At 40.1% G+C, this 22,908-nt stretch overlaps 1 long non-coding RNA gene across 1 annotated transcript in view; it reads right to left on the minus strand.

The window, feature by feature from the left end:
• The window catches only part of LOC105719291 (uncharacterized), a 49,528-nt gene extending 27,996 nt beyond the window's left edge, over positions 1–21,532 (minus strand). Inside the window, exon 1 of the long non-coding RNA XR_001107945.3 lies at positions 21,202–21,532. This is a non-coding gene — a long non-coding RNA (uncharacterized LOC105719291). The remainder of the gene's footprint in view (positions 1–21,201) is intronic.
• Positions 21,533–22,908: the final 1,376 nt, after the last annotated feature.

The raw sequence follows: 22,908 nt of genomic DNA on the forward strand, positions 1-22,908 counted from the left end.
AAAGAATTAGAAAGAATGAAGCATGCCTACAAAAACTAGAAAATAGCCTCCAAAGGGCAAATCTAAGTTACTGGCCATAAAGAAGCAGTAGAGAGAGAGATTGGTGTAGAGAGTTTATTCAAAAGGATAATAATGGAGAATTTTCCTAACCTAAGATAGATATCAATATTCAAATACAAGAAGGTTATAGAACACCAAGCAGATTTAACCCAAATAAGACTACCTCAAAGACATTTAATAATAAGACTCCTAAAAATCAAGGATTAAAAAAAGATCCTAAAAGCAGCAAGAGAAAAGAAACAACATACAAAGGAGCTCCAATACATCTAGCAACAGACTTCTCAGTGGAAACCTTACAGGTCAGGAGAGAGACTAGCATGGCATACTTAAAGTGCTAAAGAAAAATGAACCTTTTTATACTGGAATTTATCCAGTGAAAATATCCTTCAAACATGAAGAAGAAATAACGACTTTCCTAAACAAACAAAACCTGAGAGATTTCATCAACCCCAGACCTGTCCTACAAGAAATATTAAAGGAATTTCTTCAATTCAGAAAAAAAAAAAAAAGATGTTATTGAGCAATAAGAAATCAGCTGGGGGCTCACACCTATAATCCCAGCATTTTGGGAAGCTGAGGCAGGGGGATCACTTGAGGCCAGGAGTTCAGGATTAGCCTGGGTAACATAATGAAACTCCATTTCTACAAAAAGTAAAAATTAGCTGAGCATGGTGGTGTATGTCTGTAGTCCCAACTATTTGAAAGGCTGGGATGGGAAGATTGCTTGAGCCTGGGAGGTTGAGTCTGCAGTGAGCTACACTCCATTGCACTCCAGTGAGGGTGACAGTGAGACCCTGCCTCAAAAAAAAAAAAATCATTTGAAGGTACAAAACTCACAGATAACCATAAGTCCACAGAAAGATGCAGAATATTATAACACTATAATTGTGGTGTGTAAACTACTGATATGTTGAGTAAAAAAACTAAATGATGACTCTATCAAAAATAATAACTACAACTTTTCAAGACATAGAGGGTATAATAAGATAAATAGGCACAACAAAAAGTCAAAAGCAGGGGGATGAAGTTAAAGTGTAGAGTTTTTATTAATCTCTTTGCTTGTTCATGCGATCAGTGTTAAGTTGTCATCAGTTTAAAATAATGGGTTATAAGATATTATATGCAAGCCTTATGGTGGCCTCAAATCAAAAAACATACAATGGATACACAAAAAATAACAGCAAGAAATTAAAACATACCACCTGAGAAAATCACCTTTGTTAAAAGGAAGATGGAAAGGATGGAAAGAAGGAAGACTAGAAAACAACCAGAAAACAGATACAAAATGGCAAGAGTAAATCCTTACTTATCAATAATAACACTGAAGGCAAATGAACTAAACTCTCCAATCAAAAGATGTAAAGTGGGTGGGGCATGGTGGTTCACGCCTGTAATCCCAGCACTTTGGGAGGCCAAGACAGGTGGATCACTTGAGGTCAGGAATTTGAGACCAGCAAGCCAACATGGTGAAACCCCGTCTCTCTACTAAAACTACAAAAAAAATTAGCTAGGTGTGGTGGTGTGTATCTGTAGTCCCAGCTACTTGGGAGGCTGAGGCAGGAAGATCGCTTGGACCGGGAGGTAGAGGTTACAGTGAGCCAAGATTGTGCCACTGCACTCCAGCCTGGGCAACACAGCAAGTCTTCATCTTCATAAGAAAAAATAAAATAAAGAAACAAAAGACAGAGTGGCAAAATGGATTTTAAAAAAGCAAGACCCAATAAGTCTTGCCTACAAGAAACACATTTCACCTTTAAAGACACAAGTAAATTGAAAATAAAGGGTTCTGGAAAAAAGACATTCCTTGCAAATGGAAACCAAAAAAGAGCAGGAGTATATTTAAAGACAAAAACTATAAAAAGAGACAAAGAGGATCATTATATAATAAATGGTTCACTTCATCAAGAGAATATAACAATTGTAAACATATGTGCATCCAACACTGGAGTACCCAGATATATAAAGCAAATATTATTAGAGCTAGAGAGGCAGACTCCAATACAATAACTAGAGACTTCAACATCCCACGTGCAGCACTGAATAGATCATCCAGACAGAAAATCAGCAAAGAAACATTGGACTTAATCTCAACTATAGATTCTATCTATAGACCAAATGGACCTAATAGATATTTATAGAACGTTTTATGCAATGACTACAAAATACAATGACTACACATGGATCAAGGATAGACTATATGTTAGGCCCCAAAACAAGTCTTTAAAAATTGCAAAAAATTGAAATAATATCAAGTATCTTCTCTGACCACAGTGGGAATAAAACGAGAAATCAATAACAAGAGGAATTTTGGAAACTGTACAAACACATGGAAATTAAACAATATGCTCCTAAATGACTAGTGGGTCATAAAGAAATTCAAGAAGGAAAGTGAAAAACATTTTGCTATTGTATAAAAATTTTACAAGTAGAAAAAAATAAGATAAAAGAAAATAAAATGTTGAAATAAATGAATATGGAAACACAACACACCAAATCCTGTGGAATACAACAAAAGCAGCACTAAGAGGAAAATTTACAGCAATAAGCACCTACATCAAAAAGTAGAAAAAAACTTCAAATAAACAATCTAATGATGCACCTTAAAGAATTAGAAAGCAAGAGCAAACCAAACCCAAAATCAGTAGAAGAAATAAAGATCAGAGCAGAAATAAAATTGAAATTAAAAAATACAGATCAATTAACCAAAAATATGTTTTTTTGAAAAAACAAACAATATTGATAAACCTTAAGCCCAATTAAAAAAAAAAGAGAGAAGACTCTAATAAAATCAGAGATGAAAAGGAGACATTACAACTGATACTGCAGAAATTCAAAGGATTATTAGACACTACTATGAGCAACTATATGCTAATAAATTGGAAAATCTAGAAGAAATAAATACAATCTACTAAGATTGAACCATGAGGAAATCCAAAACCTGAACAGACTAATAACAAGTAATGAGATCAAAGTCATAATAAAAAGTCTAACAGCAAAGAAGAGCCCAGAACCCAATTGCTTCACTGCTGAATTTTACCAAACATTTAAAGAAGAACTAATGCCTGTCCTACTCATATTATTCTGAAAAACAGAGAAGGGAATACTTCCAAACTCATGCTAAAAGGCCAGTATTACTCTGATACCAAAACCAGACAAAGACACATCAAAAAAAAAAAAACTACAGGCCAGGATCCCTGTTGAACATTGATGCAAAAATTCTCAACAAAATACTAGCAAGCCAAATTCAAAGACACACATTTAAAAGATCATTTGTGGCTGGGCATGGTGGCTCATGCCTGCAATCCCAACACTTTAGGAGGCTGAAGTGGGTGGATAACCTGAGGTCAGGAATTTGAAGCCAGCCTGACCAATATGGTGAAACCTTGTGTCTACTAAAAATACAAAAATTAGCTTGGTGTGGTGGCAGGTGCCTGTAATCCCAGCTACTTGGGAGGTTAAGGCAGGAAAATTGCTTGAACTCAGGAGGCGGAGGCTGCAGTGAGCCAAGATTGTGCCATTTCACTCCAGCCTAGGTGACAAGAGCAAAACTCTGTCAAAACAAACAAACAAACAAACAAACAAAACACCCACCAAGATTATTCATTATAACCAAGTGAGATTTATCCCAGGAATACAAGGATGGTTCAACATATGGAAATTAATCAATGTGATATATCAACATGAAGGACAAAAATAATATGATCATTTTAATTGAAGCTGAAAAAGTATTTGATAAAATTCAACATCCCTTCATGAATAAAACCCTTAAAAAACTGGGTAGAGAAGGAATGTACCTCAACATAATAAAAGCCATATATGACAGACTCATAGCTAGTATAATACTGAATGGAGAAAAACTAAAAGACTTTCCTTTAAGATCTGAAATAAGCCAGGGATGCCCAGTACACTGTTATACAACATAGTACTGTAAGTAAATAAATAGAGAGGGGATCCAAGATGGCCGAGTAGGAGCAGCTCTGGATTGCAGCTCCCAGTTAGGGCACAGAGGGTGAGTGGTCACCACATTTCCAGATGGATTTTTATTGCCCACAGACCAGGGGATTCCCGGGCAGAGGAGCGCCATGGGTCTCCAGCGTGGCTGTTTCGGCCGGCATGGCAGCTCTTTGCTCAGAAAACTCACACTGGTCCAGGCGCCATTTCAGCTGGCAACCGGAGTGCCTGGGAGACAGAGTAACCCATTCACCTGATAAAAAGGGGACTGAAATAGGGAGCCAGGCCAGGAAATTCCTGAGTGAAAAAGTGTCATGAGTCTCCAGCGCGGCTGTTTCAGCTGGCGCAGTGGATCTCCACACAAAATCTCACACAAATCTGGGTGCCTTTTCAACTGGCGACTAGAACACCTGGGAGACAGAGTTGCCCATTTAACTGAAAAAAAAGGGGTCTGAGGCAGGGAGCCAGGTGATCAGGCATGGCTGGTCCCACCCCGACAAAGACCAGCAATCTGAAATGCTCTGGATTGAGAGTTTCACAGCAAGCACAGCTGAACCCGGGACGGTCCAGCTCTGTGGGGAAAGGTCATCCACCATTACCGAGGCAGTCCACCACTACCGAGGTGGTCCACCACTGCTGAGGCGGTCTGCCATTGCCAAGACAGTCTGCCATTACCAAGACAGTCCGCCATTACCAAGGCAGCTTGCCATTGCCGAGGCAGTCCACCATTACAGAGAGAGTCCGCCATTACAGAGGCGGAACACCATTGCCAAGGCAGTTCTAACTATACCCCTATAAACAGGACTGCAGGGAAGTTCACATGGCAGCTGGGTGGAGCCCACAGCAGATTAACAATGCCTCTGCTGGCAGACTGTGACTAGGCTGCCTCCTCGCTGGGCAGGGCATCCCTGAAGAAAGGCAGCAGCATGACAGAAACTTATAAATAAAGCCCTACCTTCCTGGGACAGAGCACCTGGGGAAAAAAAGGATGTTATCAGTTCTGCTGCAGCAGACTTAAATGTACCTGCCCAGCAGCTCTGAATGAAACAACGGAGCTCACAGCTTAGCACTTGAGCTCCTATAAAGGACAGACAGTCTCCTCAAGCAGCTCCCTGACACCCATATATCCAAGGAGTCACCTCATAAGGGAGAGCTCAGATTGACATCTGGCAGGTATCCTTCAGGGACAAAGATAGCAGAAGAAGAAACTGGCAGCAACCCTCACTGTTCTGCAGCCACTGCAGGTGAACCCCAGGTAAGCAGGGCCTGGAGTGGACCTCCAGCAGTCCTACAGCATAGGGGCCTGACTGTTAGAAGGAAAACTAAGAAACAGAAAGAAATAACTTCATCATCAACAAAAAGGACATCCACTCAGACCCCATCTGAAAGTCACCAACTACAAAGACCACAGATAAATAAATCCACAAAGTAGGAAGAAACCAGCGCAAAAAGGATGAAAACACCCAAAACCAGAACGCCTCTCCTCCTCCAAGGGATCACAACTTCTCACCAGTAAGGGAACAAGGCTGGATGGAGAATAAGTCTGATGAATTGACAGAAACAGGCTTCAGAAGATGGGTAATAAGAAACTTCTCTGAGCTAAAAGAACATGTTCTAACCCAATGCAAAGAAACTAAGAACCTTGAAAAAAGGTTTGATGAAATGCTAACAAGAATAAACAGCTTAGGGAGGAATATAAATGAATTGATGGAGTTGAAAAACACAACACGAGAAATTCACAAAGCATACACAAGTTTCAACAGCTGAATTGACCAAGCAGAAGAAAGGCTATCAGAGGTCGAAGATCAACTCAATGAAATAAAACTAGAAGGCAAGATTAGAGAAAAAAGAGTAAAAAGAAACGAACAAAGCCTCCAAGAAATATGGGACTATGTGAAAAGACCTAATCTACATTTGATAGGTGTAACTGAATGTGACGAAGCGAATGAATCCAAGCTGGAAAACACTCTTCAGGATACTATCCAGGAAAATTTCCCCAACCTAGCAAGGCAGGCCAATATTCAAGTCCAGGAAATACAGAGAACACCACAAAGATATTCCTCAAGACGAGCAACCCCAAGACACATAATGGTCAGATTCACCAGATTGAAATGAAGGAGAAAATGCTAAGGGCAGCCAGAGAGAAAGGTCAGGTCACCCACAAAGGGAAGCCCATCAGACTCACAGTGGATCTCTCAGCAGAAACCCTATAAGCCAGAAGAGAGTGGGGGCCAATATTCAACAACCTTAAAGAAAAGAATGTTCAACCTAGGATTTCATATCCAGCCAAACTAAGTTTCATAAGTAAAGGAGAAATAAAATCCTTTACGAACAAGCAATTACTCAGAGATTTCATCACCACCAGGCCTGCTTTACAAGAGCTCCTGAAAAAAGCTACATAGAAAGGAACAACCAGTACCAGCCACTCGAAAAACATACCAAATGGTAAACAGCATGGACACAATGAATAAACTGCATCAACTAACGGGCAAAACAATCAGCTGGCTTCAAAATGGCAGGATCAAATTCACACACAACAATATTAACACTAAATGTAAATGGGCTAAATGCCCCAATCAAAAGACACAGACTGGCAAATTGGATAAAAAGCCAAAACCCATTGGTATGCTGTATCCAGGAAACCCATCTCACATGCAAGGATATACATAGGCTCAAAATAAAGGGATGGAGAAAGATTTACAAAGAAAATGGAGAGCAAGAAAAAGCAGGAGTTGCAATCATAGTCTCTGATAAAATAGATTTTAAACCAACAAAAATCAAAAGAGACAAAGAAAGACATTACATAATGGTAAAAGGATCAATGCAACAAGAAGAGTTAACGATCCTAAATATATACGCACCCAATACAGGAGCACCCAGATACATAAAGCAAGTTCTTAATGACTTACAAAGAGACTTAGATTCCCACACAATAATAGTGGGAGATGTTAACACTCCCCTGTCAATATTAGATAGATCAACAAGACAGAAAATTAACAAGGATATCCAGGACTTGAACTCAGGCCTGGACCAAGCAAACCTAATAGACATTTACAGAACTTTCCAACCCAATTCCACAGAATATACATTCTTCTCAGCACCACATCACACCTACTCTAAACTTGACCACATAATTGGAAGTAAATCACTCCTTAGCAAATGCAAAAGAACGGAAATCATAACAAACAGTCTCTCAGACCACAGTACAATCAAATTAGAACTCAGAATTCAGAAACTCAGAACTGCACAGCTTCATGGAAACTGAACAACTGGCTCTTGAATGTTGACTGGATAAACAATGAAATGAAGGCAGAAATAAAGATGTTCTTTGAAACCAATGAGAACGAAGACACAACATACCAGAATCTCTGGGACACATTTAAAGCAGTGTCTAGAGGAAAATATATAGCAATAAATGCCCACATGAGAAGCAAGGAAAGATCTAAAATCGACACTCTATCGTCAAAATTGAAAGAGCTAGAGGAGCAAGACCAAAAAAACTCAAAACATAGCAGAAGACAAGAAATAACTAAGATCAGAGCAGAACTGAAGGAGACAGAGACACAAAAAACCCTTCAAAAAATCGATAAATCCAGGAGCTGGTTTTTTTGAAAAGATTAACATAATAGACCACTAGCCAGATTAATAAAAAAGAAAAGAGAGAAGAATCAAATAGATGCAATAAAAAACGATAAAGGGGATTATCACCACAGACTCCACAGAAATATAAACCACCATCAGAGATTACTACAAACAACACTATGCACATAAACCAGTAAACCTGGAAGAAATGGATAAATTCCTGGACACTTGCATCCTCCCAAGCCTCAACCAGGGAGAAGTCGAAACCCTGAATAGACCAATAACAAGGGCTGAAGTTGAGGCAGCAATCAATAGCCTACCCACCAAAAAAAGCCCAGGTCCAGATGGGTTCACAGCCGAATTCTACCATACAAAGAGGAGCTGGTACCATTCCTTCTGAAACTATTCCAAACAATCCGAAAAGAGGGAATCCTTCCCAAATCATTTTATGAGACCAACATAATCCTGATACCAAAACCTGGCAGAGACTCAACAAGAAAAGAAAACTTCAGGCCAATATCTATGAGGAACACAGATGCAAATATCTTCAATAAAATACTGACAAACCGAATCCAACAACACATCAAAAAACTTATCCATCACGATCAAGTGGGCTTCATCCCAGGGATGCAAGGCTGGTTCAACATACGCAAGTCTATAAATGTAATTCACCACATAAACAGAACCAAAGACAAAAACCACATGATTGTCTCAATAAATGCAGAGAAAGCCTTTGACAAAATTCAACAGCCCTTTATGCTAAAAATTCTCAATAAACTAGGTATTGACGGAACATATCTCAAAATAATAAAAGCTATTTACGAGAAACCCACAGCCAATATCATACTGAATAGGCAAAAACTGGAAGCATTCCATTTGAAATCAGGCACTAGACAAGGATGCCCTCTCTCACCACTCCTATTCAATATAGTATTGGAAGTTCTAGCCAGAGCAATCAGGCAAGAAAAAGAAATAAAGCGTATTCAATTAGGAAAGGAGGAACTCAAACTGTCTCTATTTGCAGACGACATGACTGTATATTTAGAAGACCCCATCGTCTCAGCCCAAAATCTCCTGAAACTGATAAGCAACTTCAGCAAAGTCTCAGGATACAAAATCAATGTGCAAAAATCACAAGCATTCCTATACACCAATAACAGACTTAAAGAGAGCCAAATCAAGAAGCAACTGCCATTCACAATTGCTACAAAGAGAATAAAATGCCTAGGAATACAACTAACAAAGAATGTAAAGGACCTCTTCAAGGAGAACTACAAACCACTGCTCAACGAAATAAGAGAGGACACAAACAGATGGAGAAACATTCCACGCTCATGGTTAGAAGGCCAATATCATGAAAATGGCCTTACTGCCCAAAGTAATTCATACATTCAACGCTATCCCCATCAAGCTACCAATGACCTTCTTCACAGAACTGGATAAAACCACCTTAAACTTCATATGGAACCAAAAGAGAGCCTGCATAGCCAAGTCAATTCTAAGCAAAAAGAACAAAGCTGGAGGCACCACACTACCTGACTTCAAACTCTACTACAAGGCTACAGTAATGAAAACAGCATGGTACTGGTACCAAAACAGAGATATAGACCAATGAAACAGAACAGAAGCCTCGGAGGCAACAACACACATCTACAACCATCCGATCTTTGACAAAAACAAGCAATGGAGAAAGGATTCCCTGTTTAATAAATGGTGTTGGGAAAACTGGCTAGCCATGTGCAGAAAGCAGAAACTGGACCCCTTCCTGACACCTTACACTAAAATTAACTCCAGATGGATTAAAGACTTAAACATAAGACCTAACACTATAAAAACCCTGGAAGAAAACCTAGGCAAAACCATTCGGGACATAGGCATAGGCAAGGACTTCATGACTATAACATCAAAAGCATTGGCAACAAAAGCCAAAATAGACAAATGGGACCTAATCAAACTCCAGAGCTTCTGCACAGCAAAAGAAACAGTCATCAGAGCAAATTGGCAACCAACAGAATGGGAAAAAATTTTTGCAATCTACCCATCTGACAAAGGGCTGATATCAGAATCTACAAAGAACTAAAACAGATTTACAAGAAAAAAACAAACAAGCCCATTCAAAAGTGGGCAAAGGATATGAACAGACACTTTACAAAAGAAGACATATATGAGGCCAACAAATATATGAAAAAATGCTCATCATCACTGGTCATTAGAGAAATGCAAATCAAAACTACATTGAGATACCATCTCACGCCAGTTAGAATGGCGATCATTAAAAAATCTGGAGACAACAGATGCTGGAGAGTATGTGGAGAAATAGGAACAGTTTTACATTGTTGGTGGGAGTGTAAATTAGTTCAACCATTGTGGAAGACAGTGTGGCGATTCCTTAAGGACCTAGAAATAGAAATTCCATTTGACTCAGCAATCCCATTACTGGGTATATATCCAAAGGATTATAAATCATTCTATTATAAGGACACATGCACATGAATGTTCACTGCAACACTGTTTACAATAACAAAGACTTGGAACCAACCCAAATGCCCATCGATAATAGACTGGACAGGGAAAATGTGGTACATATACACCATGGAATACTATGCAGCCATAAAAAACGATGAGTTCATGTCCTTTGTAGGGACATAGATGAACCTGGAAACCGTCATTCTCAGCAAAGTGATACAAGAACAGAAAATCAAACATCACATGTTCTCACTCATAGGTGGGTGTTGAACAATGAGAACATATAGACACAGGGAGGGGAGCATCACACACTGGGGTCTGTGGGGAGGGGGAACTAGGGGAGGGACAGCTGGGGGTGGGGAGTTGGGGAAGCATAACATGGGGAGAAATATCAGATATAGGTGATGAGGAGGAAGGCAGCAAACCACACTGCCACATATATACCTATGCAACAATCTTGCATGTTCTTCACATGTACCCCAAAACCTAAAACATAATAAAATATAAAAATAAAAAAGAAATAAAGGACATCCAAATTGGAAAAGAAGAAGTCAAACTACCCTTGTTTTTAGATGATAGGATCTTCTATTTGGAAAAATCTAAAGGCTCCACCAAAAAACTATTAGAACGGATAAATAATTCAGTAAAGTTGCAGAATACAAAATCAACATACAAAAATCTGTAGCATTTCTATATGCCAAGGATGAAAAATCTGAAGAAGAAATCAAGAAAATAATTCCATTTGGAATAGCTACAAATAAAATAAATATACCTGAGACTAAACCTAACCAAAATAGTGAAAAATCTCTACAATGAAAGTATAAAACATTGGTAAAATAAATTGAGGGAGACACAAAAAATAGAGATATTCCATGTTCATGGGTTGGAAGAATCAGTATTGTTAAAATGTCCACACTACCCAAACCAATCTACAGAATCAATGCAATTGCCATCAAAATACCAGTGACATTCTTAACAGAAATAGAATAAAATCCTACAACTTATATGGAACCACAAAAAAGACCCACAATACCCAAAACCTATTATGAGCAAAAGGAACAAAACTTGAGGAATCACATTACCTGACTTCAAATTATACTACGGCGCTATAATAACCAAAACAGTATGTTAATGGCATAAAATAGACAGACTAATGGAACAGAATAGAGAACCCAAAAACAAATCCATCCAATTTATTTAAACAAAGATGCCAAGAACATAGATTGGGAAAAGGGCAGTCTCTTCAATAAATGGTGCCGGGAAAACTGGATATCCATATGGAGAAGAATGAAACTAGACTATCGCCTGCCATGTGTACAAAAATCAAATTAAAATGGATTCAAGATTTAAATCTAAGACCATGAACGATGAAACTACTAAAAGAAAACACTGGGGAAACTGTCTGGGACATTGGACTGGGCAAAGTACTAATTCACAAGCACAGGCAGCCAAAGCAAAAATGGACAAATGGGATCACGTGAAGTTAAAAAGCTTCTGCACAGCAAAGGAAACAATTGTCTCTTGTTTCCTTTGCTGTGAGACAACCCACATAATGGGAGAAAATATTGGCAAACTATTCATCTGATAGGAGATTAATAACCAGAATATATAAGGAGCTCAGACAACTCAATAGGAAAGAAAAATCTAACAATATGATTTTAAAATGGGCAAAACATCTGAATAGCCATTTCTCAAAAGAAGACATACAAATGGCAAACAGGCATATGAAAAGGTGCTTAACATCATTGATTATCAGAGAAATGCAAATCAAAACACAATGAGATATCATCTCACCCCAGTTAAAATGGCTTTTATCCAAAAGACAGGCAATAACAAATGCTGGTAAGGATGTAAAGAAAAGGCAACCCTCATACACTGTTGGTGGGAATGTAAATTAGTACAAACACTATGGAGAACAGTTTGGAAGTTCCTCAAAAAACTAAAAATAGAGCCATATGATCCATCAATCCCACTGCTAGGTATATACCCAGAAGAAAGGAAATCAATATATCAAAGAGATATTTGCACTTCCATGTTTATTGTAGCACTATTCACAATAGCCAACTTCTGGAAGCAATGTAAGTGTCCATCAATAGATGAATGGATAAAGAAAATGTGGCACATATACACAATGGAGTATTATTCTGCCATAAAAAAAGAATGAGATCCTGTCATTTGCAACAACATGGATGGAACAGAATGTCATTATGTGAAGTGAAATAAGCCAGGCACAGAAAGGCAAACCTCACATATTCTCACTTATTTGGGGGAGCTAAATTTTTTTTTAACTCATGGAGATAAAGAGTAGAATGGTGGTTACCAGAGGCTGGGAAGGGTAGCGAGGAGAGTAGGGAAGGAAGTGGGGATGGTAGACAGGTACAAAAATATAGTTAGATAGAATGAATAAGATATAGTATTTGATAGCACAACAGGGTAACTACAGTCAACAACATTTATTGCACATTTTAAAAAACTAAAAGAATATAATTGGATTGTTTGTAACACAAAGAAAGGATAAATGCTTGAGGTGATGAATACCCCATTTACCCTGATGTGATTATTACACATTGAATCCCCAAATCAAAATATCACATGTACCCCATAAATACACATATACCTACTATGTACCCCCAATTTTTTTTAAAAAATTAGCAAATCAAATCCAACAATGTATAAAAATCATCACACACCATGACCAAGCAGGATTTATCTAGGATGAACGACTGGCTCCTCATTCAAAAATCAATCAATGTAATTCATCAAATCAATAAGCTCAAGAAGAAAATCATGTGATCATATCAATGGATGCAGAAAACGCATTGCCAAAATCCAATACCCTTCCATAATAAAAACTCTCATCGACCTAGGAATAATAGGAAACATTCTCAAATTAACAAATGGAATTTACAGTAATTCTATAACTAACACCATACTTAATGATGAGAAACTGGATATTTTTCCCCCTAATACTAGGAACAAGGCAAAGATGTCTCCTTTCACCACTCCTATTCAAGATTGCACTAGAATTTCTTGCTAGTGCAATAAGACAAGAAAAGGGAATAAAAGGCATACCAATTGGGAAGGAAGAAATAAAGCTCTCTTTGTGTACAGATGGCATGATTGTCTATATAGAAAATCCCAGGCCAGGCGCAGTGGCTCATGTATGTAATCCCAACACTTTGGGAGGCTGAAGCAGGCAGATCACAAGGTCAGGAGTTCGAGACCAGCCTGACCAACATGGTGAAACTCCATCTCTACTAAAAGTACAAAAATTAGCCAGCCTAGTGGTGCGCGCCTGTAATCTCAGCTACTCAGGAGGCTGAGGCAGGAGAACCGCTTGAGTCCAGGAGGCGGAGGTTGCAGTGAGCCAAGATCATATCATTGCACTCCAGCCTGGGCAATAGAGTGAGACTCCGCCTTAAAAAAAAAGAAAAAGAAAGAAAGAAAAAGAAAAAAGAAAACCCCAAAGATTCAACAACAAAAGACTGCTGGAATCCTGGAACTAATAAGTGATTATAGGAAGTTCACAGAATAAAAGTTTATTGCTTTCCTTTATGCCATCAACGAACAGTTGGAAGTTGAAATTAGAAACATAACACCATTTATATTACCACCAAAAGTAATGAAATACCTAGGCATAAATACAGTAAAATGTACAATATCTATATGAGAAAACACAGAAAACTCTGATGTCAAAAATCAAAGAAGATACAAATAAAGAGAGAGCTATTCCACGTATATGAATAGGAAAACTCAATAATTTTAAGATGAGAATTCTCCCCAACTCTACAGTTTCAACACAATCCCAATAAAAACTCTAATAAGTTATTCCAATAAGTGACAGATTCTAAAGTTAGTATGGGAAGTCAAATGACCCAGAGTGACCAACACAATCCTGAAAAAGAACAAAGTCAGAGGATTAACACTACCTGACTTTAAGACTTACTATAAATCTACAGTAAGCAAGACTGTTTGGTATTGGTGAAAAAATAGACAAACTGATCAACAGCACAGAATAGAGAGCCCAGAAATACACCCACATAAATATAGTCAATCCCAGAACTTTGGGAGGCCAAGGCAGGCGGATCATGAGGTGAAGAGATCGAGACCATAGTGAAACCCCGTCGCTACGAAAAAAATACAAAAAATTAGCTTGGTGTGGTGGCGCATGCCTGTGGTCCCAGCTACTCGGGAGGCTGAGGGAGAATTGCTTGAACCCGGGAAGCAGAGGTTGCAGTGAGCTGAGATGGCGCTACTGCACTCCAGCCTGGTGCCTGGTAACAGAGCGAGACTCTGTCTCAAAAAAAAAGGAAAAAAAAAAAAAAATATATATATATATATATAGTCAAATGATATTTGACAAAGGAGCAAAGGCAATTCAGTGCAGGAAGAGGATAATCTTTTTAACAAATGGGAAAATCTAGACCTTTTACAAAAGTTAGGTCACAATAGATCTTAGACTTAAACGTGAAACATAAAACTACAAAACTTACAGAAGAAAACCTAGGAACAAATCTAGGTGGTTTGGGGTTTGACGATGAGCTTAAAATTCAACATCAAAAGCACAACCCATGGAATAAAAAATCCTTCAACTGAACTTTATTAAAATTAAAAACTTCTCTGTGAAAGAATGTTAAGACAATGAAAAGGTAAGCCAAAGATTAGTTATTTGCAAAACACATTAACTGATAAAGGACTGGTATTCAAAATTATAAACACTTAACAATAAGAATCTACTTTTTTAAATGGGCAAAAGTTCTGAAAGTTACACTTCACTAAAGAAAATATGCAGGTGGCAAATAAGCATGGAAATGAAGCCCCACATTATTTGTCATTAGGAGATTGCAAATTAAAATGAGACGTCACTACATATCTTTTAGAATGACTAAAATCCACAAAACTGACAATACCAAATTCTGGCAACAGAACGCCTTCTCTTTGGTGATGAGAATGCAAAATGCTACAGCCACTTTGGAAGACAATTCAGCAGTTCCTTACAAAACTAAACATATTTGCACCATATGATCCAGTAATTGCACTCCTAGATATTTACCCAATTGAGTTGTAAACTTAACTCCACACAAAAACCTGCACATGAATGTAGTAGCTTTATTCACAATTGCCAGAAACTGGAAGCCACCAAGATGTCCTTTAATAGGTGAATGAATAAACAATGTCTGGCACATCCATTCAAAGGAATATTATTCAGTAATAAAGAAAAGAGCTAGCAAGCCAAGAAACGACATGCAAGACAGAAATGCATATTAATAAGTGAAAGAAGCCAGTCTGAAAAGTCGGCATAGTGTATGATTTCTACTATGACATTCTGCAAAAAGCAGAACTATAGGGAATGTAAAAAGGTCAGTCAGTGGTTGCCAGGGGTTTGGTTTGAGGGCAGAGAGTTAAAAAGGTGGAGCACAGAGGCTTTTCAGGGCAGTAAAACTATTCTGTATGATAGTGTAATGGTGGACACACAACATTATGTGTTTGTCAAAACAACACAGATCTGTACAACACAAAAAAAGAGAACCTTAATATAACCTATAGACTATAGTTAATAATAATATATCAATATTGGTTTATTAATTAAAACAAAAGTGCCATTGGTACATGGTGCCAAACTGTGCCCCAGATTCAAAGGGCCCTGCTTTATGTACCCTTTCCTTTGTGGTCTTTGTGTCATCAACCAAGTTGTTAGAGTTGACTTGCAGGGTAGCTTGTCCCCCAGTTCTTTCCTCTCCATTTTGGGCCTCCACAGAACTGCTTGAGTGTCCTCACAACATGGTGGTTAGTTTCCCCCAAATCCAGTGATCCAAAAGACCAAGATGGAAGCTGCAATGCTTTTTATGACCTAATGTGGAAATCATACACTGTCACTTGTATCATTCTCTCCTAGTAACAGATCAGCTCTGATTCACTGTGGGAGGAGACTACACAAGGGCATGAATACCAGGAGGTAAGGGTCATCTGGGACCATCCTGGAGGCTGGCTACCACAGGTCCAAAGCCTGTTTCTAGACCCAGCTCCCACAGGTCTTGAAGTTCAATTCCTGCTTCAACAATGGGCTCTTTATTTTTGGTTTCTGGTTGACAAAGATTTTGAGAATGAGTGTGTATGTTTGTATTTATGTATATATTTAAATTTTTTTCTATCATTTTTTTTTTCAAATAAAAAGATAAATTTTAGCATGTGCTAATCTATCCTCTTGATCCCCAAATCTTCTATTTCTCTTCTAAAGGTTTATTCTTCCATTATAAAATTACTACAGCTTTATAGTTGAGAGAAGTATAGAATTCAAAATCTTCTCTCTTCCAAAACAACTTCTCATAAGGTATGATTGTATTTTCTTCCAATATCTTTAAAATAAGTTTTTAAATTTTTTAAAATCATGTAGCTAATGCACATTCATTTAGGCAAAATTAATAAATACCAAAAACTAACCAGCATTTGTAATTCTTCACCCAGATGTCCTGGGTTTATTCTATAAATAAGACACATAAAAATTTGTATATATAGGCCAGGTATGGTGGCTCATGCCTGTAATCCCAGCACTTTGGGAGGCCAAGATGGGCGGATCACGAGGTCAGGAGTTCGAGACCATCCTGGCCAACATGGTGAAACCCCGACTGTACTAATAATACAAAAATTAGCCAGGCATGGTGGCGGGTGCCTGTAGTCACAGCTACTCAGGAGACTGAGGCAGGAGAATCGCTTGAACCCGGAAGGTGGAGGTTGCAGTGAGCCAAGATCGTGCCACTACACAGCCTGGGTAACAGAGCGAGACTCTGTCTCAAAAAAAAAAAAAAAGCATATATATACTCACACTTTTTAAAAGTGGGTTTCTACTGTATATGCCACTACCTGCCTGGGTTATTAAATTTATTCTTGTAGTGCCATTTAAATTCCTGAAGAGCATTTTGCTATATAAGTGTATGTGTGACATTCCTTAGTCAATCATTCACTATTTTTAATCACTTAGACTTTTTTCACTGCCATAAACCATGTGATGAAGATCCTTAGCTAAATATTCCTTCACCTCACAGTTATTCCTTAGAGCTAAATCCTAGGAGTAGAAGAACTCTTGGTTCAAAGAGTATGAACACTTATCAGGTTTTTGATACATTTTATCACAATCCCTTCCATCAGGTCTTCCTCTTAAGGCAGGAAAATAGTGTCTGGAGGCAGGGAACATAAAGCCTATTCACACTTCAGCTGTGACAGGAAATACCATCTCCATGAGGCATAGCCAAGTAAACGACTTTGTAACTTTACTTCATCCTCTTCATTTACATAGGGGATTCACCAAGTAACCAATGGAATCCTCTAGAGGGTATTTAAACTCCCCAAAATTCTGTAATAGGGCCCTTGAGCCCCTAAGCTCAGGTCCATTCCCAAACTGTGGAGTGCACTTTCATTTTCCACAAATTTCTGCTTCTGTTACTTCATTCTTTCCTTGCTTTGTTTGTGCATTTTGTCCAATTCTTTGTTCAAGAATCTGGACACCCTCCACTGATAACACTCTTATAATTACACAGTTGTGCAGTGCACAGCCTGTGTGCCCTGTGTGGTAGTGTTGCCCACTTAGCAGTGAGGAGTGCATATTTTCCTGCATTATCACCAAAACAGTTATCTTTTATTTATTATTATTTTAAGACAGGGCCTTGCTCTGTCGCCCAGGCTGGAGTGCCATGGTGCAGTCTCCGCTCACTGCAACCTCTGCCTCTTGGGTTCAAGTCATCCTCCGACCTCAGCCTTCTGAGTAGTTGGGACTCCAGGCATGTGCCACGATGCTTGGCAAATTTCTGTATTTTTTGTAAACATGGGGTCTCACTATTTTATCCAGACTGGTCTTGAACTCCTGCGCTCAAGTGATCCACCTGCCTTTGCCTCCCAAAATGCTGGGATTACAGGTGTAAGCCACCGTGCCCAGCCTGGATGTTATCATCTCTTAAATGTTAGCTAAATGATGAGTGAAAAAGTATTTTGTTGTTCTATGCATATTTTTAATATACTGTAAGTGTGGTTCCAGTCACTTATTGAAGAAGTATTTATTGAGGTCCTATAACACAATAGTAAACAAAAGAATCCCTGTCATCATGGACCTTATCTTCCAGTGTATGCATGTGTATGTGTTTGAGTGTCCTGCCCCTCACCTCTGTCAGGACAGGGACATCCCCATCCTGGGCTCCTCTCTGCTCTGGGAAGACATTAGATGTGACCCATCACAGGCGCCTCTGTATGCACCAGGCAGACAAAACCTCCCGAGCTGTCTCTGAGGATTGGCAGACTGACCACTTCTCAGTCCTCACAGGGGAGAACTAGGGAAGAAACAATCTCTGCCAACCAATGGCCTTCAGACCTCTCCTGTCATGTTTGATGGAGATGAGGCGGTCTTCAGTGAAAATAAAAGACTCAGGACACCGGCAAGATGAGCTTGTTGGTCACAGGAAGGCTGGAATGGTAATATTGAAGCTTTAGGAACTAGGGAAATTTGACCTTGGTGAACGTTACACGGAAGGGCTTCCATTGTTTGTAGGTTCTTCTGGAAGTGATGGAAACTGAGTCTAAAGACTTTGTGGCATAGCAGGGACGCAGCCTTTTACTCTGCTCTTGAAGGATCCTACCTACTCAGAGAACATGGCAACCACTGCAGGGCCCCACAGGAAACCGGGGAAGGTCAAAAGCCAGGCCGTGACTGGCTGCATCTGCTCTTGCTCTGTGGCCATCTCACTACCCTTAAAGTAATGTGAAACATGGTGTGTGTGTGTGTGTGTGTGCGCACGCGTGCATGCATTTGTTTTCTTCCGGGCCATCTGTTGCCCTCACAGCCCTGCAGTGAGTCAGACTCCACTATCAGATTAAAAGTGGGAAAGGAGCAGAAGTTCCAGGCAGGAATGAGGCTGCCTTTTCACCAAGCTCAGCTGTAGTGTAACTAACTGGATGGCTAAGTGACAGGACTGGAAGATGTCCTTTAGGGCCCCAGCCTAGTGCTGTGAAACCAGTACAGCAGTGAGACACTGGGAAGCCATTTTTGCACAGGCTGGGAAGAAGTGCTCACAGTGGCAGCCATGAGGCAACTCCAGGGACAGGGGTCCTTGAGAGCATTAGTGATCAGCCCCTTCACGTGAGGGGCCCCCACTAAACATTAGGTGCAAGGATAGCTGGGGAGCAGGAGTAGAAGGGGCAGGCAGGAAGGCTGACCTGGCCCAGCACCAGTGTGGGTCTGACTCCTAGGAGGTGCCAAGGGTTGGAGCAGGCAAGCATTTCATTCACTTCTGCCCAAGGCCTGACATCTCCATCATCCAAGCTAAGCAGAGCAGGGAAAGGATACCCCATCTGAAGCACAGACAGGGTGTGACTTCCCTAAAGACACACAGCATATTATAAATGAGTCAAGCCTAAGACTCAGAAGCAATGGCTCCCTGTCCTGGGATCACTCCCTCATTCACTCCTTTCTGGGAATGCCCATTACGGACCTCTCCTTATGATCATCAAAACATTTACTGAGCACAATGAGCAGTGGGGTGGGGGGGACCCGTTTCGTACAGGCAATGAGGGGGATGTAATCTGCAGAAAGGTTGAAGGCAACAAGAAAACCACCAAAAATAGGTCTGCTTTTTATTATCACTGCACTGGCAATTCCAAAGTCAGTGATTAAATTAGCCCAAAAAACCTTCTGTTAGTCTTAAGTTCTAAATAATCATTGTGGTTATGGTTAGGTTTTAATAATATGATATTAGCACTTTTAAAAAACCACCTGTAATAAGCATTGTATTCTATATAGACATTAATCCAGAGAACTTCCAGTTATACACTTGGCCCCCAACACACCCAGACTCAGCCAGGGGCATTTGTTTCAAGTTTGGTAACAATTTGGAATGCTTCAAAGAAATGGTAACAATGATCATAAGCTGTTCTCACACACTACCTCGCCATCAGCACCATCTTAAAGTTTCTTGAATGAGGTGTGCCCAAGAATTGTGATGTCCAAGAAACCCACCAGTCAGCAGGCAGAGGGTGAGTTAGGTGGTGTCACTGTCGGCTATCCAATTGTTCAGGTGACTGTGATCAAGCCCAGTGGAATTTTACCCGATTCCCTAATTATCGCTTAAAATGACCTTTAAAATGATATCACATGGAAATAACAGATTATATAGAGTATACAGAACACTGATTTATTGCTAGCCAGACAATGCAGTTAAAAGAGAACGCTGGGCACGGTGGCTCAGGCCTGTAATCCCAGCACCTTGGAAGGCTGAGGCGGGATGACCATTTGAGTCCAGGAGTTTGAGACCAGCCTGGGCAACATGGTAAAACTCTGTCTCTACAAAAGTAATTAGCTGGATGTGGTGGTGCATGCCTGTAGTCCCAGCTACTCAGGAGGCTGACTTGAGCTCCGGAGTTAGAGGCTGCAGTGAGCTATGATCACACCACTGCAATCCAGCTTGGGCAACAAAATGAAACTCTGTCCAAAAAAGAAGAAGAAGAAGAAAAAGAACAGAAAAAAGAAAGTAAAAATTGTTAAATTCCTCAAAAGTGTATGTAGGAAACAATGTAAATGGTGGTCCATTTCCAAGACAAAGTGCCTCGAGTAGGCTTGGGTCTGCAAACTACAGAAGAACAGAATATACCAGACCCCTGCTTTAATAGCTGCCACCTGCTCGTTGGGGCGCCCTTAACTGCCCTCACCTGAACCTAAGAGTTTAGAATGAAAACTTTGTAGCCTGCAAAATAGCTCACTTTATCTATTCTTATCAGCTTGCCTGAATATCTAGGTCATAAGTCAAATACTTTAAAAGCCCCTGAGCAGACTGTAATTGCAACGCAGTAGGGACTGCAACAAAATGCAGCGAGACAACCATAAAAAAAAAAAACACCTAAACCCGGGAAAGATGGCTGTGAGCAGGCAACACCGGAATGCAGCTCCCAGCAAATGAGACGCACCGGCTAGAAGACTTCGTGATTCCAGGGCGAGAGCCGCCCAGCAGGGCAAATCAAGACGAGGCGGTGGGGGAGCGGGTAGTGGGGGGGTGAGTCCCCACCTGAAACGTGCAGCCGGCTCAGAGGGTCTAGGGGGACTTCACCCCACTCGGTGCTCCACCTGTGCTTACCTCATCCACCCACTTCGGATCCTGTGCTTACCTCATCCCTCCTGCAACCGACGGTCCTGGAGAGCCCTGCCAGACTGAGGGGCGCCGTGGGTAGTTGAAGCAAATCTGAGCAGCGGCTACCGCCGGGCGCAGCAACTTGCACAGACCCGCAGGACGGACAGTCCAAAGGCAAAGTTGAAAGTTGGGAAACAGACCATAAGGCCTGGCAGGCCCCACCTCCACAGAACTCAAACCGAAGCCCTTGTTAGAGAGCCTGGCAGCAAATACACCAGCAGTTTGACTTCAACCAGGAAGACCGAGCTCTGGGAGAGACGCCATTGAGAAGGCGGGGCTAATCTCACCTGCAAACAAACTCCAGGGAAGGACCACCCACCCAACAACCTGACTGAACCCAAGAGCGCCCAGCAACGCCCTCTACAGGCCAAAAAAAGATATAGCTCCAACCTCAACAGAAAAAAACGCCCACTCAGAGACGACTCCTGAAATCACCAAAGATCAAAGGGAGATAAATCCATGAAGAGGGGAAAAAACAGCGCAAAAAGGATGAAACCATCAACAGAATATCTCTTCTCCTCCCAGGGATCACCACTTCTCACTATCAAGGCAACAAAAAAAGAGAATGAATTTGACTAATTGACAGAAGTAGACTTCAGAAGGTGGGTAATAACAAACTTCTCTGAGTTAAAAGACCATGTTCTAACCCAAGGCAAAGAAACTAAGAACCTTGAAAAAAGGTTAGACGAAATGCTAACTAGAATAATCAGCTTAGAGAAGAACATAAACAACTTGATGGAGCTGAAAAACACAGCACAAGAACTTCACGAGGCATACACAAGTGTCAACAGCCAAATCAATCAAGCAGAAGAAAGGACATCAGAGATAGAAGATCAAATTAATGAAATAAAACAAGAAGGCAAGATTAGAGAAAAAAGAGTGAAAAAAAAATGAGCAAAGCCTCCAAGAATTATGGTATTATGTGAAAAGACGTAACCTACACTTGATCGGTGTACCTGAATGAGACAGGGAAAATGAATCCAAGTTGGAAAACACTCTTCAAGATATTACCCAAGAGAACTTTCCCAACCTCACAAGGCAGGCCAACATTCAAATCCAGGAAATACAGAGAACACCTCAAAGATATTCCTCAACGAGAGCAACGCCAAGGCACATAATTGTTTAGATTCACTAGGGTCAAAATGAAGGAAAAAATCCTAAGGGCAGGCAGAGAGAAAGATCGAGGCACCCACAAAGGAAAGATCTCTTCAAGGAGAAATACAAACCACAGCTCAACGAAATAAGAGAGGACATAAACAGATGGAAAAACATTCCATGCTCATGGTTAAGAAGAATCAATATTGTGAAAATGGCCATACTGCCCAAAGTAATTTATAGATTCAATACTATCCCCATCAAGCTACCATTGACCTTCTTCACAGAACTGGAAAAAACCACTTTAACCTTCATTTGGAACCAAAAGAGAGCCTGCAAAGCCAAGACAATCCTAAGCAAAAAGAACAAAGCTGGAAGCATCACACTACCTGACTTCAAACTATACTACAAGGCTACAGTAATGAAAACAGCATGGTACTGGTACCAAAACAGAGATATAGACCAATAGAACAAAACAGAGGCCTTGGAAGCAACACCACACATCTAGAACCATCTGATCTTTGACAAACTGGACAAAAACAAGCAATGGAGAAAGGATTCCCTGTTTAATAAATGGTGTTGGGAAAAC

The sequence above is a fragment of the Aotus nancymaae genome, unplaced genomic scaffold (genome assembly GCF_030222135.1).
Source record: "Aotus nancymaae isolate 86718 unplaced genomic scaffold, 86718_ANA_hifiasm-v0.15.2.pri h1tg000029l, whole genome shotgun sequence".
Taxonomy (NCBI): domain Eukaryota; kingdom Metazoa; phylum Chordata; class Mammalia; order Primates; family Aotidae; genus Aotus; species Aotus nancymaae.